At 41.6% G+C, this 14,026-nt stretch overlaps 1 protein-coding gene across 8 annotated transcripts in view; it reads left to right on the top strand.

Annotated features, from left to right (window-relative positions):
* The window catches only part of pacsin3 (protein kinase C and casein kinase substrate in neurons 3), a 30,017-nt gene that overhangs the window by 2,292 nt on the left and 13,699 nt on the right, over positions 1–14,026 (top strand). For 6 of the 8 annotated variants that reach the window (XM_035418480.1, XM_035418485.1, XM_035418482.1 and 3 more), the window contains exon 2: positions 7,186–7,252. The gene's annotated coding sequence lies outside the window, so the exon portion shown is untranslated. Of the gene's footprint in view, positions 1–2,095; positions 2,206–7,185; positions 7,253–13,914; positions 13,939–14,026 lie in introns of those variants that run through there. The other 2 variants (XM_035418481.1, XM_035418483.1) reach the window with 2 other exon arrangements.

Genomic DNA, 14,026 nt, shown 5'->3' with positions numbered 1-14,026 from the left:
GCCCTGGTTCTTAACCTCGAGTGGCCCTCAGTCACATGTTTCAGTAATACATTCTAGCAAAGGCCACATGAAGAGGAGGGGTGTTCAAAAGCAAGCATGCCGACCCCAGGACAGACTCCTGAAAACACTGTATTTCAAATTTTCTCCAATATTTGCCATATTTGAGTCTTCAGATTCCATCCTCATATTTGGATTTACTTGTGGAACCATATTATGATATAAAAAGGTCATGTGAAATGTACCTGAAATCATGCAATCATGGACCAAGAAAAATCCAAAAAACGTTAAAATTGCAATGCACCACATGTAGTTGTTAAATCATATTTTGCCATTATAGCACACAAGGAATTCTTTTCAGGATGATTTTCCTTTTCATTACTGATTAGGGGAGTCTACGTTTTGATAGTCAGTACTGTTGAGTTCAGTTATCCTCACACACTCAACAAAAAGCTTTATACTTACTGATTAAAAAAAAAAAAACTAATTGTAATTTTATATAATTGAAACAGTCACCTGTTCTTTATCATTAAAATAAGCTTCTTGTTTTATATAACATTACATTATTTAATCCCCCTGCAGTTTTTGAATGTAGGCCTACTACCCATTTTTAGAGCTGAATGTCTGTTAGAGCTGAATTGTACATTGATCAAGGGGTGCAATGATGGTGTCTCCATCTGGGATTTGAACCAGCAACCCCAGATCCTTAACCACCTCCATGTCAATCCTCTGTTGGACTATCTGTTCTCATCCTCCTTTCCAATGCAAAGAAGGCACAACCCAGATCATCAGTGGGAGAACTGTGTTACAAAGAGGGATAACAACTGCTGCATTTGCCTTTGCTTGCCAAATTTACGACTCCCCAAACACTGTGGCAATTCTGTTTTGTTTGGTCAGTTCACTGGTACTCTCTTTTAAATACAGTATTTGTGATTAAATTGTACAAAATTAAAAAAAATTTTTACCATCCCCACGAAGACCTACTCATTGATACTGTAGCTCCATTGCCATACAGTTGTTAAAATTTGTTGGCATTCTTTTTTCCTCTTCTCAAGTTATCTGCCACAGACAGACAGTAACATGACAGTACCCTGTCTCAAGATTTTTCATTGCTCCAAGAGGATTGTGAAGTGGTCAGATATCACTTCCTGTGGATGTCAGTTCCTGTATTAGGGACTTTATTCCAACCAAATGTGGGGAAGGGGATCTTTCTAGCAAGAACATTTATTTTATTTTAAAAATAAAAAAGAACCAAATGTCTCATTAGTACTTTCTCTGCTTGCTTTCCAGACCACAATTTTTGAGCCATCATTTTGAGGTCACCACATACAGTAGTACAGTATCAGGCTTCAGTGTGTCTCCTTGCTCTGTAATTGAAACTTTTTTCTTTGGTGTCCCCTCTTCAGTGTTGAAATTTGGCAGAGTAATTGAAACTGTCGGAGGGACGTTAAAAAGCGTTTGACCATTGAATGGGGGTTTCGCTGCTAGCCATTCATTCATCCACCAATTAGCATGAAGCCACTTCATTTTCTTATGGGAATATGCAGAGACCCAAACCCACTTAATTATGCTAACTCACCCTGTCTAATGCATACCAGTATTGTCAAAGCAGTCGTGAAATCTTTGCAGGGTTTATATTTAAAAGTGTTCAGTCCAGGTCTAATTCCACTGCAAAACTGGGTTTTGGTCTCAATCCTCGTTCGCTTTGCAATTTGATATAGTATGAACCTCCCACTCTGGTTTTATGAGAGAGTACTCTTGGGGAAACCGACCTTTAGCACAGAATTTCCCTCTGGGCTTTTATTTTATTTTATTTATGTATTTTTTTATCTGAGGATTAAGCACTTGTTCATGATTGCGATTAAATAGTATAGGCTACTGCCAGGAAATTCTAGGTTTTGGCTCATTCTTTAACATGTAAAATGTACTTAAATCTGGCCTTTTCCCGGGCTGAGGAAACATATTATGTGCCTCTTTTTTGCTGTTTTGTGCCGTGATTTGAAAGAAACTGGGTGTGGAACAAAAGTTCCTTTGTTCCAGGCGAAGCTGGGGATTGGAGAGACACCGAGCTTTCATGAGCTGAGAATATTGAGCTCTGCGGACATACTGAACAGTGGGCCCTTTGACTGAGCTAGCTGCATCATAGAAGCTCCATGCCAGGTTTTGGGAGGGGGATACAGAAGGTCTTGGAAGCTGAAGGGCTCTTTGGTAATTTGGATATTCCGGCAGGTGGCCGTCTCATTTTCTCCTTGTGTTGGACTTTTAAATGGTCCGTGTTTATATTTTTACTGAGGACGTGAAAACTCTTGTGCATTGTCACTGGTTTTTAGCAGTTATATCGTGATGAAATGTGAGTCCTGGTTCTCTGATGTTGAGAAGCATTGATGCAATCTAGTGTGTTCTTTTAAATATTACTGTGATACAGTTGGTTCAGTATTTGATCAGATCCGGCTATTTTGGAAAAACTAGTCACATTTCCTGAATTTCACAATTGCCTGTGATCAGTTTTTCTTTGAATTATTTCACCTGCATGTTTGGACCTGCACCTGGTATTCCAAAATAGGAGCCGTAGATTTGTATGTTGTATATCTGCTGTGCTGTGATTGAATGTTTGCAGTTCAAACTGGCCATTTCTGCATGATAAAACCTTGGTTGAATATTCAGATAAAGTACGGTGTTCTAGTGAAGTAGATGCCTTGCAGGTAGCGCTACTGCGATTTGTCAACATCATCGATTACTTTGAAGCTCTAAATGCATCGATTTGCATATTCATGATTGATGTGTCTTCTTAAAATGTATTATGCCTGCTTGTTTAGCCACCAGCCTATTGTTGTAGTGATGGGGAGCTTTTTGATTGACAACTTTTTTGTCAGTTGTGTAAACATTGAAAAAGCTGCATAATGCAGCTGATCTTGTTGCCATTAGTTATAGCGTTCACCTGTTTGCCTGCCATTACTCTGGTACTGGCAGCCAAAATTGGCCTAATGTAGTTTTCCTATTCAGTGCACTTTTTGGTCTGCTCTTTAGGGTTGGCTATTGTGGATGCACTGGCGTAGTTGAGAATCTTCTGGTTTAAGATTGGTAGCGGTTTTGGAACTGCAGTGTGATTGTGTAATTCATGCCCACTTTATTAGATACACCTGCTCCTTAACACAAATAGCCTGTTCCTTCAAACAGCAAATCATATGGCTGCAACTGAATATATAAAGGATGCAGACAGGGTGAAGAGGTTTAGTTGTTTGTTTGGCCAAACGTTATAGAATGGGCATGATGAGTGATCTAAGCAACTTTGACAATGGTATGATTGTCAGTGCCAGACGTGGTGGTTCCAGCATCTCAGAAACAGCAGCCCTCCTGGAATATTTATGTACAACAATATCTAGAGTTTACAGAGAAAAACAAAAACATCCAGTGAATGGCAGCACTGTGGGCAAAAACACCTTGTTAATGAGAGAGGTCAGAGGAGAATGGGCAAACTCATTCAAGCTAACAGAAAGGCCACAAATGCTCAAATAGCAGCTGTTTACAACAGTGGTGTGCAGAAGGGCATCCTTGAAGGCAGAATGGGTCACACCTGCTGCTGTAGCCCATCCGCTTCCAGAAGACTGTGCCAGACTCCACTCCTGTTCCGCAAACATGACAGTGACTTCTGTTTACTCCAGTGGCTTGCACAGTCACCAGATCTCAATCCAATGGAGTGCCTTTGGGATGACTTGGAAAGGGAGGTTCACAGCGTGAATGTGTGGTCGAAATATCTGCCGGAACTGTGTGATACTATGGAGTCGGCATGTACCAGAATCCCTAAAGAATGTTTACAGTACCTTGTTGAATCTGTGTTGCGTAGAATTCCAGCTGTTCTGGAGGCAAATGGGGGTCTGACCCAGTACTAGATAGGTTTACCTAATAAAGTAGCTGTCATGTTTATATTTGAGCTTATGCTCTATACCTTTCATCTATATCAGATGGAGATATTGATTATGGGCTAATTTGAGGTCTGCTTGGTTTAAAGTGATGCAGGAATGCAGCTATGTTTTAACACACTCCAATATCATTATGCAATAGAATTATCTTGTAGGTCAAAAAGAGTTCATCTATGTTTTTACGGGCATCAATAACATTCATGATGAATGTAATCAACAGGTAAATTAAGATGGAAAATATTATTTTCTGGCCTACACATAAAATCTAGCCATGTCTGATATGTTTTTGTCCCCTCACTCTCTTCTCTCTACCTTCTCTTTCATCAAGGGATATCTACTGTGTTTTTTTAGATTTTTTTTGGCAGGGTAAGTTTGAATTAGTCAATTAATATTATCTACCTTTTATTTCCTTAAACTGTTTTCATGGTTAAAAATAAAACTGAAGTTAAATTGAATTTTAGAAAGTGCCAGATAATTGATAGATTAATCTATTGCAAAATAATAGTAGCAGCCATACGTACAAGTGTTTAATAATTTATGCCTGGACTCTCAGAACTTGGGACACTGTGATTGGTTAGCTCTCCAATGACCAAATCTTGCAGTTTACTGCAATTATTAAACTGCCTGAGGCTCCTGTACTACTCTGGTGTTGCTGATTCCAGAGTAGTTGACACTGGGCCCAATGTTTGGTCTTTGAGTTTCTGTATTTAATTAAATATAAGTAATATTTGTATGTTTACTTAGTAATTTATGGTGATGGGCCTCTTGATGTTAATCATCCTGTGGAATAAATTATTGTCCTGAGTTAGGTCTGTAGATGCTGTAAATTGATATTTTCTAGCATGAATCTCCAATGATACGTTAACAAGACCATGCTGTTGAGCTGTGAGTAAACATTGCCAAAAAGACTGGTTGTGGTATTTTTTAAGTAATAACTAAATGGTAAATGGACTGCATTTATATAGCGCTTTTATCCAAAGCGCTTTACAATTGATGCCTCTCATTCGCCAGAGCAGTTAGGGGTTAGGTGTCTTGCTCAGGGACACTTCGATACGCCCATCGTGGGGTTCGAACCGGCAACCCTCCGACTGCCAGACAACCGCTCTTACCTCCTGAGCTATGTCGCCCCAGGCAGTGGTAGGTGTATTGATTATTTCACAGCTACAGGGTGTAGTTGATATAATCACAATATACCACAGCCCGGAGTGAGTTACTGCTTTTATAAAACTTTTACCAGGTATGATAATATTGATATTACAGACGCAATCCAATTAAAACAGTTTTAACAATTTAATTTCAAGAATAATTTACAAGGAAGTGGTGCCAGGCAGTTGCTATGCTACGTTGTAAATGTTGCATAGCGTTCTTTTGTTCTGCAAAACTAACAAGCAAGCTGGCGGTTGTGACCGAACAAGAGTGTATGCCTTATTGAGGTTTATTTGTGCATTCCCATTGATTGTGCAACCACTGAAAAACTGTCCAACCTCAATGGGATCGTGTTGCGTAGTTCTATTCATTTTGTCAGGTGGAGGTAGCGAATTGCTCTGCATGGCGAGGATTTCTGCTCCACCTTCTCCGGTCCTCGAGTTTCAGTCGCCAGTAGCTCCAGAGAGAGCTCTCACACTTGTGCTCGCTTATGGACCAATCAGATTATGAGATTTTTTCCCCTACCCATTTTAAAGCACAGGATAAACAAGACTAATTCCACATTGCTTACCTGGGTCCAGAGCTAGACTTGCTGTCTAATTTGTGATTGGCTGGCATACTGTTGCCATGGGTCACTTGGCTGTAAAAACAGCTCCAGTTGGCTGTAGGATATACCTGACATGCAGTGAGGGCAGATCAGAGGAATTTGTCTGTTTGCTCAAGTTACTCAATCCTTTTAAAATGGAAGTCTTGTGTGAGCTGGCCTGAAGAGAGTCTGTGCCTTTTAGTTCTTTCAAGTTCCACTAGTCTGCCATGGTCAGCGTCACTCTTGCTAATTTATTTAGGCCAACAGCTTGTTAACTGTACAACGGCACAAAATATAATCCAGCACCTGAATAGTTTTAGCCTGCAACTCAGCGTCTGCCTGGAACCAAGTGATGTCACAATGGAGGACTGTAGTAAAGCCTGCTGGTAGACCTGCCACGTATTTTGCTTCAGACTGTTTTTAGTATAAGTTCAGAATTGGCGAAAGCCAGTTGACTCTTTGGACTCTTTTTATTGAATGGGGAAGGCTGGTGGGTTGGGATTGGAATTGGTGATTTGTATTACACTTTCAAATCACCTCTATACCACCCACAACTGCTCTGGCAGCACTGTAGCTGAAGTGTGTGTACCCTACTCTGCACTTGTGGTGGAGTCAGTGACTATTTTCCACACCACAAGCCACATTGAGTTGTACAGTAGAGCTAGCAGGAGCCCAGGCCAACTGAAGCCCATCTTACTCTGGTGGGATGAAACCAGTTGTTGGACTGCAACTTTTGACGGCTGCCCAAAGCCCTTTACAAAAGACTGAATTGCTAGGGTGGGGCCAGGAAGGTCCACATTTATGTTTTCCCAACTCTTGACTACTGAAGTGTTGCTGTGTAAACAGCATGGAACTGTGTGTTTGAACGCGGTGTAGCACTGGAATGTTCAAACTTACTGTAGATGATATCACTTGACCTGTGTCTTTGACACTGAGGGGAGTGGGAACTTGCTTAAGGGATAATCTCTAAATGTGTACATTCCTCTGCGAAAGTGTTTCTGGGATTTAAGATAATACATGCGTGTGTACTATGCCACTGCCCACCACGGACCTATGAACCACTAAATGGTTTCTGTCATTGAAGAGTCACTGTGAAACGGGCCGAATGGAGAATTGTGGGATGGCTATGTGAAATGACTGTAAAAACTATAAAGACGTGTCATGTGCTGTCCCCTGTATCTGAAGAGCAGCATTGACTGCCCTGGACTGAAATGACAACATTCACCTTATGCATTCTTTTGCTGATTACGTCTCTCAGGTGGCATTTATTTTAGGTGTTCAGTTGCCCTAGAGGGGCATTCTCACTGGTTGCGTGCTGCATAGTTTTCCATCGCCTGCTGATGGATTTTCCGAGTCTGCTACTTGTGGCATTTCACTGTCCAATTTGGAATCTGCCACCTCTTGGCTCTTCTGTGTATATTAACTTGCTACCTCCCTTGCCCGTGCTACAGTGTGATCCCGAGTGGAACTGCTTTGTTGTTGTGTCTCCTGTGTCTGTCCTTCAACTCGGTTTTAAATCCTCTCTCCCTCTTCCAGGGCTGCAGAACAGCGGATTTCCCCTACAGGAACTCCTGTATCTTCCATACTTTTCACTACAAGCGGGGTAAGTTCGACTGAGTCGTTTGATGCTAAAATGGGGCCCATACCTCAGCTTTGATGTGAACTTACTGTATGTGTGTTGCATAGAAGTTCTCAGGAATTATTTTGTTGTTCAGAATTGTGTTGAATTTCTAATCCCCTGCAGGTCACTATGTTATTTATCCCTAACCATGTCCTTTTATCCTGTAGTGGGAAAATCCTAAGCCTTTTACTTGTTTGTGTATAGAAACAAAATCACAGATGTGTTGAATGCATCAAATGGCAGCATGTCCTCCTATGTCACCAGAATGTGAAAGTTGACTTTAGCAAAGGACACATTTTCTCACGAGAGGGAGAAGAAGCTTCGCAATTGAAGTTAAAAGCTTGGTCAGTTTATATACACTGGACTTGAAAGTGGTTGAAATCTCATTTATAGACATTTGTTTCCATATTGAAATGGGTTTCTATGAGTAGTCTCTTGGGGGGAAAAGTGACCATCTTTGGATTGCTTGCCACAGATAAAATCTGCAACAGCTGCAATCATAGCAATCACTGGAACATTTTGGCTTTCTTTCTGGAAGTTTAAAAAAATAAATTAAATGCACTTGGATCTATGGAATGAATGGCTGTGTTTCTGTTGTACTGCTATAGAATTGCATGTCATTAAAACAGTCAGTGCTGGAAATCTTGAAAATGAGCTCTTGAGTTTCAAAGAAAAAACATTTTATTTTCATAACTGCAAAATAATGAACTATCTATGTACTTTGTTTCCAGCCATCTGGTTGGGAAAATATTATAAATGAATATAATGAATTTAAATTAAGAGCTATCATTTTCTGAGGTGATTTGCTGACATGGAAAGTCATTTCCAGAAGGCTGTATAAAACCTGGCATTGCACAGGCAGTGAAAATAATCGCTGTTGAGTTCTACAGCTCTCCTATACATTAATCAGATTAATGGCAGTGAGTTTCCACCTAAGCTTCTGCAAGCTCTTGGCTCCTCCTTCCTGAGCCACAACATGGAGAAATGGGAGTGAGTCCTCCATCTGTTCTCTGGCTCGGTGTTCATTTTTGCCTCTGAAAATTGTGGCCCGACCCATTTTACATCAATCAGAAAGAAGGTTCATGCTGGTTGGTTGCTGTCTGCTCTCTGATTTGCCCTAGTGATAGAGGCTCTGGGGTGTGGCTTTTGCATTTGCATGTAGACCAGTTCCACATGCTGCAAGCTGTGTCCACAAAGCCACATCTGACAGGAGCTAATGCTCCTATAATAGCTTTCAAATGTGCTGCTGTTCGGTATCCAGTTCCCAGCTATGTTCTGTGCATTCGAGGGCCCAGTGAGCACAAGTTTCCATTTCTGATTGGGAACGTCAGGGCCAATGGCCCATGACAAGCCCAGAGTTTTGGATTGGGGTCTCCAAAACAACCCCTGCCCCCCCCCCCCCCCCCCCCCGGTCCTCCTCACAGAGGGCCTTGTGTTTCATTTCAGCTTGTCTGTCCTGGGAAATGTCTTTCAATGACTCAATCTACGGTGGCACATTTCATTCCCGTCATGCACTTTAACTAAAATAGTCATTGACCACCTCACCCCTTTCCCCTAAGCAGCAGGAGTCACTTTCAAGCGTCGTGTTTTGCTTTTGGACTTTGAGTGCTAGAGCAAGAGGTTCCCTCACATTTCAGGTCTGCCTACACCTTGACTTTTGAGTGCTCAATAGCTGGTACTGGATTCTGATATATCTGCTTGGCCAATTTGAAAGTCTGTCCGGTTTGTATTTTAGAGTTGGGCTGACATATTATTTAAGAGGGTTTGTTGTATGCTGGGTGAAGGTGACTGGGTTTGCAGAGGTAGGCTAAAGTTCATCACTCTGTCTCAGTGTACAAGTCCAGAGCAGATCTGCTGAGACAGACCCTCTGGTTAATGGCTCTACATTTCAGCTGTCTCTCTTACACTCTGCCTGTCTGTCGGGAGTCGCAAGCCAAGTGTAGAAGTAGGTTTACCACTTGCTCTGCATGCGGTCACATAATTGAGGTTTGGTTCCCCTGCCTTCTGTTTGCAAGCGCTATGTTTTGTAAAGGCCTGTCACAGGGTAATATATGATGAGGATGCAGTGTGGCACAATTCGGCTTGGTTTTTCCAAAAACCTCAGTCATGAAAAATGGTAGAAAAAGGGTCTCCTTGTCACTCTCAAATATTGTCAATACGGAGTAATACTATATTCCCCCATGAGCCTTGGTTTAAAATAATTTTTCTAGTCTGAACATTCTCTGTGGCCTCCCTGGCTTGGCTGTTCTTCAGAGATTATTTTAATGGAGTCATATGTCACAAGGATCCATTCTCCCAATCCCAGAACCATGGGGTCAATCCAAGATCAAAACAAACATGGATCTGTGCTGTTTCAGCTTCTGAAGACAGTATGTAGAGTGGCACTATCTCATGTTTTACTTGAGAGGCATGAGAGGCATCAATTTTAAAGCGCTTTGGATAAAAGCGCTATATAAATGCAGTCCATTTACTTGATGATTATCTCCTGCTAGCAGCATGTATGTATTATCTATACTTATAGGATCAGAGGAAACAAAAGAGGACATGGGTAAACCAGAACTGGGGGATGTAATAGGGCTACTTCCGTGAACTAACAGTTATTTTATTTTTTGCAACATAACCTTGCCTGCTTTTGACTTGAAATCTTTATTAGCTGTAACCACAGCTCTATAGCTCTGTCTGTCGGTAGGTCGGTTGGTAAACAAAAAGTGTCCCACCCCGTAGCGGCCACAGTTTTTGCCCCAGGAGGCTGAAATTTGGCATGGACGTTGGTCATGACCGAAGGTAGGGCTGAGTAACTTTCAAGGCCGATTGACCAAGAGGGGGCGTTGTGATGGTCATGGCCTATCCCATAAAGGCACCTAACTCCCGAATGGATTCACAGATTTGCACAAGATTTTGTGGAAAGGTTGGTCATGAACCAAAGAAGAGGTCACATGTTTGTGTGAGGGTGTGTGCGTGAATGCATGCACACATGGATGCATGCACATGTGCGGTCGCAGCTATTGCAGATTTGCGCTTGTTTGAAAGTCTGTTATTTGGTAACATTAAAACTTGCTTATTCCTCTTCCTACATGCAGTAGATTTCACAGACATTTTTGTTGTATATTTCTTCTGGGTTTTACAATGATCATATGCATTTGCGTCTCCCACAGACAGTTTAATGACATGGTGACTGTACACATAAGCTGCTTTGGGAAGTATTATGTGTTTAATGTCAAGGAGATTCTAATTTGTTTCAAATGCTACTTGTATAGTATTCCATCAAGAAAAAATGACCCTGCTAAAGCAATTGAAGAACCGGCTATAATCTTTAATCTTGAAGGATTGAACGGTTTTTCATCCCTCCAGCTGCTTGATGTGAGCGCGGGTGTGTGTGTGTCACTCGTCCAGTCGGTTTGATGGAGCTTTGCCTTGCCACCCAGGATAGGCTGTACTTGCCTGACAGCGCATCTCTAATTTCTCACAAACCACATGCTCTCATTTGCTTTTTCTTTTGTCGTATAAACATCCATTTAATTACTGACCTGTCCTGGCTCCACCCAGATTTATTTTGGAATTTGCTGCAGATCTACAGTGTGTAGAGATGAGTGTCATGTACATCACCAAGATGGATACTTCTGGCTTTACAATGCTGTTGGTATTTAGGCATCTTTTTTTCTGTCAAAAGGGAGATCTTTTATTTGTTGTGCATAATTACCTGAAACTTTTTATTTGTGTTTTTTAAAATATATTCTTTAGCTGCTTTCCCTTTCTATAAGTGCGGTATACCTTTAAATGGTTCTGGTGACATTTGAATCAACGTACTGTGGAATTGCATAGAAACTCAGAACCAACTAATATGGGCTTCTGCATAATCTGTCTGGTGTGCTAGCTGTGATTGAAGGGATGTAGAAACATGGTACCGTTCTTGTGTGACGCTTCAATTGCATACTTCTGTATGGTAGGAGGCCTGCTGGCCATTGTGAAGCTTATTTGTCTGTTTAGACTGTTCAGGTCTCTGACACTATGCACAATATATCCAAGTAGCTTATATTTATTTTAGCATTCATAAATAATTTTCTTAGGATGACCTACAGCCTGTGGCTGAATACTGGATAATTATTTTTAACTTGTGACCTCTGTCCGGCACCTATATTTATTTGTACCTTATTTATTTGGATGTGCATGTGTATTGTTTTTTGTTGCCATGGGTACTGATCAATTTATTTAGTTTGATGTGAATATGAAGTAGTCATGCAAATCATTGCATATGAATATATCATTTATTACTGTAATGCATCAATTAAAATGATTCCACACAGTAGGCTTGTGATTACAATTGTCTTGGCCTAGGCATTTATTTGCTTGTACTTCATGATGTTTGGTTTTTGACATTATTAACCATTTATATGGGATGGTTTGGTGCTCGCTAGCCTGATAAATATATGGATATGGATTATTACCAATAGTTATACGAACCATGTAGTCTTCACCAAAATCTAAAATTGCGCAAATGGAAAATAGCTATTTCAATGAGATCACTTGTACCGACAGACTTAGATGGATAAATGCTAGTTAGATAGTAGACTCTTCAATGCATTCCTTGCTACACATTTCTGATTGCATTCCTTTAGTCTGGCATGGGCAGTGTGCACTCTGGGTTTGTGGTAATTTGTCCCATTTCATGCCAGCTATACTCAGGTTTCTCTATCTTTTTTTTGCATGTTGTATTTTGGTTGCATTTGGAACAGTAGGTACCTTTTGGAGTCGGTCTTGTAAAATTGGAAGCGGCTTGAAGTAAGTGTGCCAACTTTGACTTGGCATGGTGAAGCTGCAGAGAGATTGGCTGCAAGATGCAGCTGTTGGTGAACAGATGCATAAAATGGCTGGCAGTGCCACACACTCTGTCCGATTTTACACTGACAGCTGACAGGAGTGAAAGCCGAAGTCTGGGTGCTCAGCATTACCTTCCGCTTATTTTTGGAATTTTCTATTGAAGAGCTCAAGCTTTCACTGTTGTAAAAAAGCTTTGCTGTACAGTTTAAAAACAGCAGCTGCTCAAATCTTACGGATCTACCCTTCAAAGGGAGCCACCATGTATCGTGTACATTTTGGAGTTCTCTCTCCAGCTGTATTTTTAGGGGCTTAAGCAATTTTGGGATCGGAGCGTGACATTTTAGCTCATGGACATGCTTTCAGTCTCTCCCCGCTTCGCTTTCTCTCTCTCTCTGCATGTCACTGGATGAAGATTTACAGCCCCGATGGAGACGCATTTAGCCACAAACTCCTGCCACATGCTTTGTTTTCAGTTCTGGACTTGCAGGGTGGCTTCATGTTACTTTGCCTGGGCCACCTCTCTCACCCTAACCTTCCATTTCAGGCTGGATCAAAGGTATTCACTTTTCAATTAGCAGGCTCTGTTCAAGTGAGGCTGTCCTGGCTTTTGCCCTTTCAGCATGGATGTGGGAAATGCCTCTTTCGCTGGTGTCTTTCCACTGCTCCGAACACCCCCGCCTCTTCCCCAAGCCAAACCCCCATTCAGTTGGGACATTTAAGAGGAAAGTTTGTGTTGTACATTTGGCAAACCTTCAGCAGGGCATTCGACCTACTCTCCATCGCAGACCTACAGCGAAGGTATCATTCAATAGCAATGGATTTCTTTGTGGAGGGGAGGAGTCACAGCGGGGATTTCTAGCCCGTCGTCAGCTGCTGTGCGCAAATATAAACAAACTGCTTATGTCATTTTATCGTAAGCCAAATCTAATTCCGGCTCTGACAGAGGTGCGCGGCTGAACAAGTGGGCTTTCATGTCTTTAACCGTAACCATTCCTCAGGTTCCTCTTTTTTTCTCCTGTCCAAAAGCAAAAGGCACATGGAAAGGGCGGTTTTCAAACCCCATTGTTAAAAACTTCTCTCTCCTTGAGTCGAGTCCAGCAGCCCTGAAGATGAACGAAACGCTGTCCTTTCTTCCCAAGCTGTTGTTGTCGGTGAGAGGAAGGAGGGTGACCTTGGCTCCTCTGTGTACAATTGGGAGCGAGGGCAGGGAGCGGAACAGAATGCGGAGGGGAAGGGGAAATCTGTTCAAGGTTCACCGGCTTTCTTCTTGGCCACGGACTTGCTATGTTGAAAAATAGTTAATTTGGGTTCTTAAGGCTTCCCAAGCATTCCTATATCCAAACACTTGGATTATATAATCCAAATACTTGGATTATACTTTAACTGTTAATTGGATGAGGATATAATTCAGCACACAATTATATGGAAGGTTAATTGTATATGTATATATATATGAGTCGATTCGGCTTCTTCTTGGCTACAGTACATTAAAGTTGGCGTTTGAATTCCTGAGCTGTGCAGTTGCTGAATTAATTTGATATGCAATTCCTCTTGGGTACGAGTAAAATTAGTTTTAAACTGGTACTATTTTGAGGGTATGAATACAGGGAAGGGGGATTTTTTAAGGGGAGTCATTGGCTTGTGACAGATGAACTAAGGCACAGGAATTTGATTAATATTGTGTATGACGAGCAAATTAGTACAGTGTTTTCGTCTGAGGCTGGTGTGGGTGGACTAGATGGTTGAACATCATTATCTTTAGAGCCCCAGTCATGCAGCCCCACCCATGACAGAGTTAAAACTGTCTCTCGCAGTTCAGAATCCTCTCACAGACTAACACAGGCACAGAGGTGAGACCTGCTGTACTCTCCCGCTTGCTGATACAGGATTACCGGATTACTGGTCTGTTGCAGGGGAGGGCAGAAGCCCGGCTGTACT

Source organism: Anguilla anguilla, chromosome 5 (assembly GCF_013347855.1).
Source record: "Anguilla anguilla isolate fAngAng1 chromosome 5, fAngAng1.pri, whole genome shotgun sequence".
Taxonomy (NCBI): domain Eukaryota; kingdom Metazoa; phylum Chordata; class Actinopteri; order Anguilliformes; family Anguillidae; genus Anguilla; species Anguilla anguilla.
The sequence above is the reverse complement of the archived record's forward strand: the minus strand, read 5'-3'. Positions and strand labels throughout refer to the sequence as shown.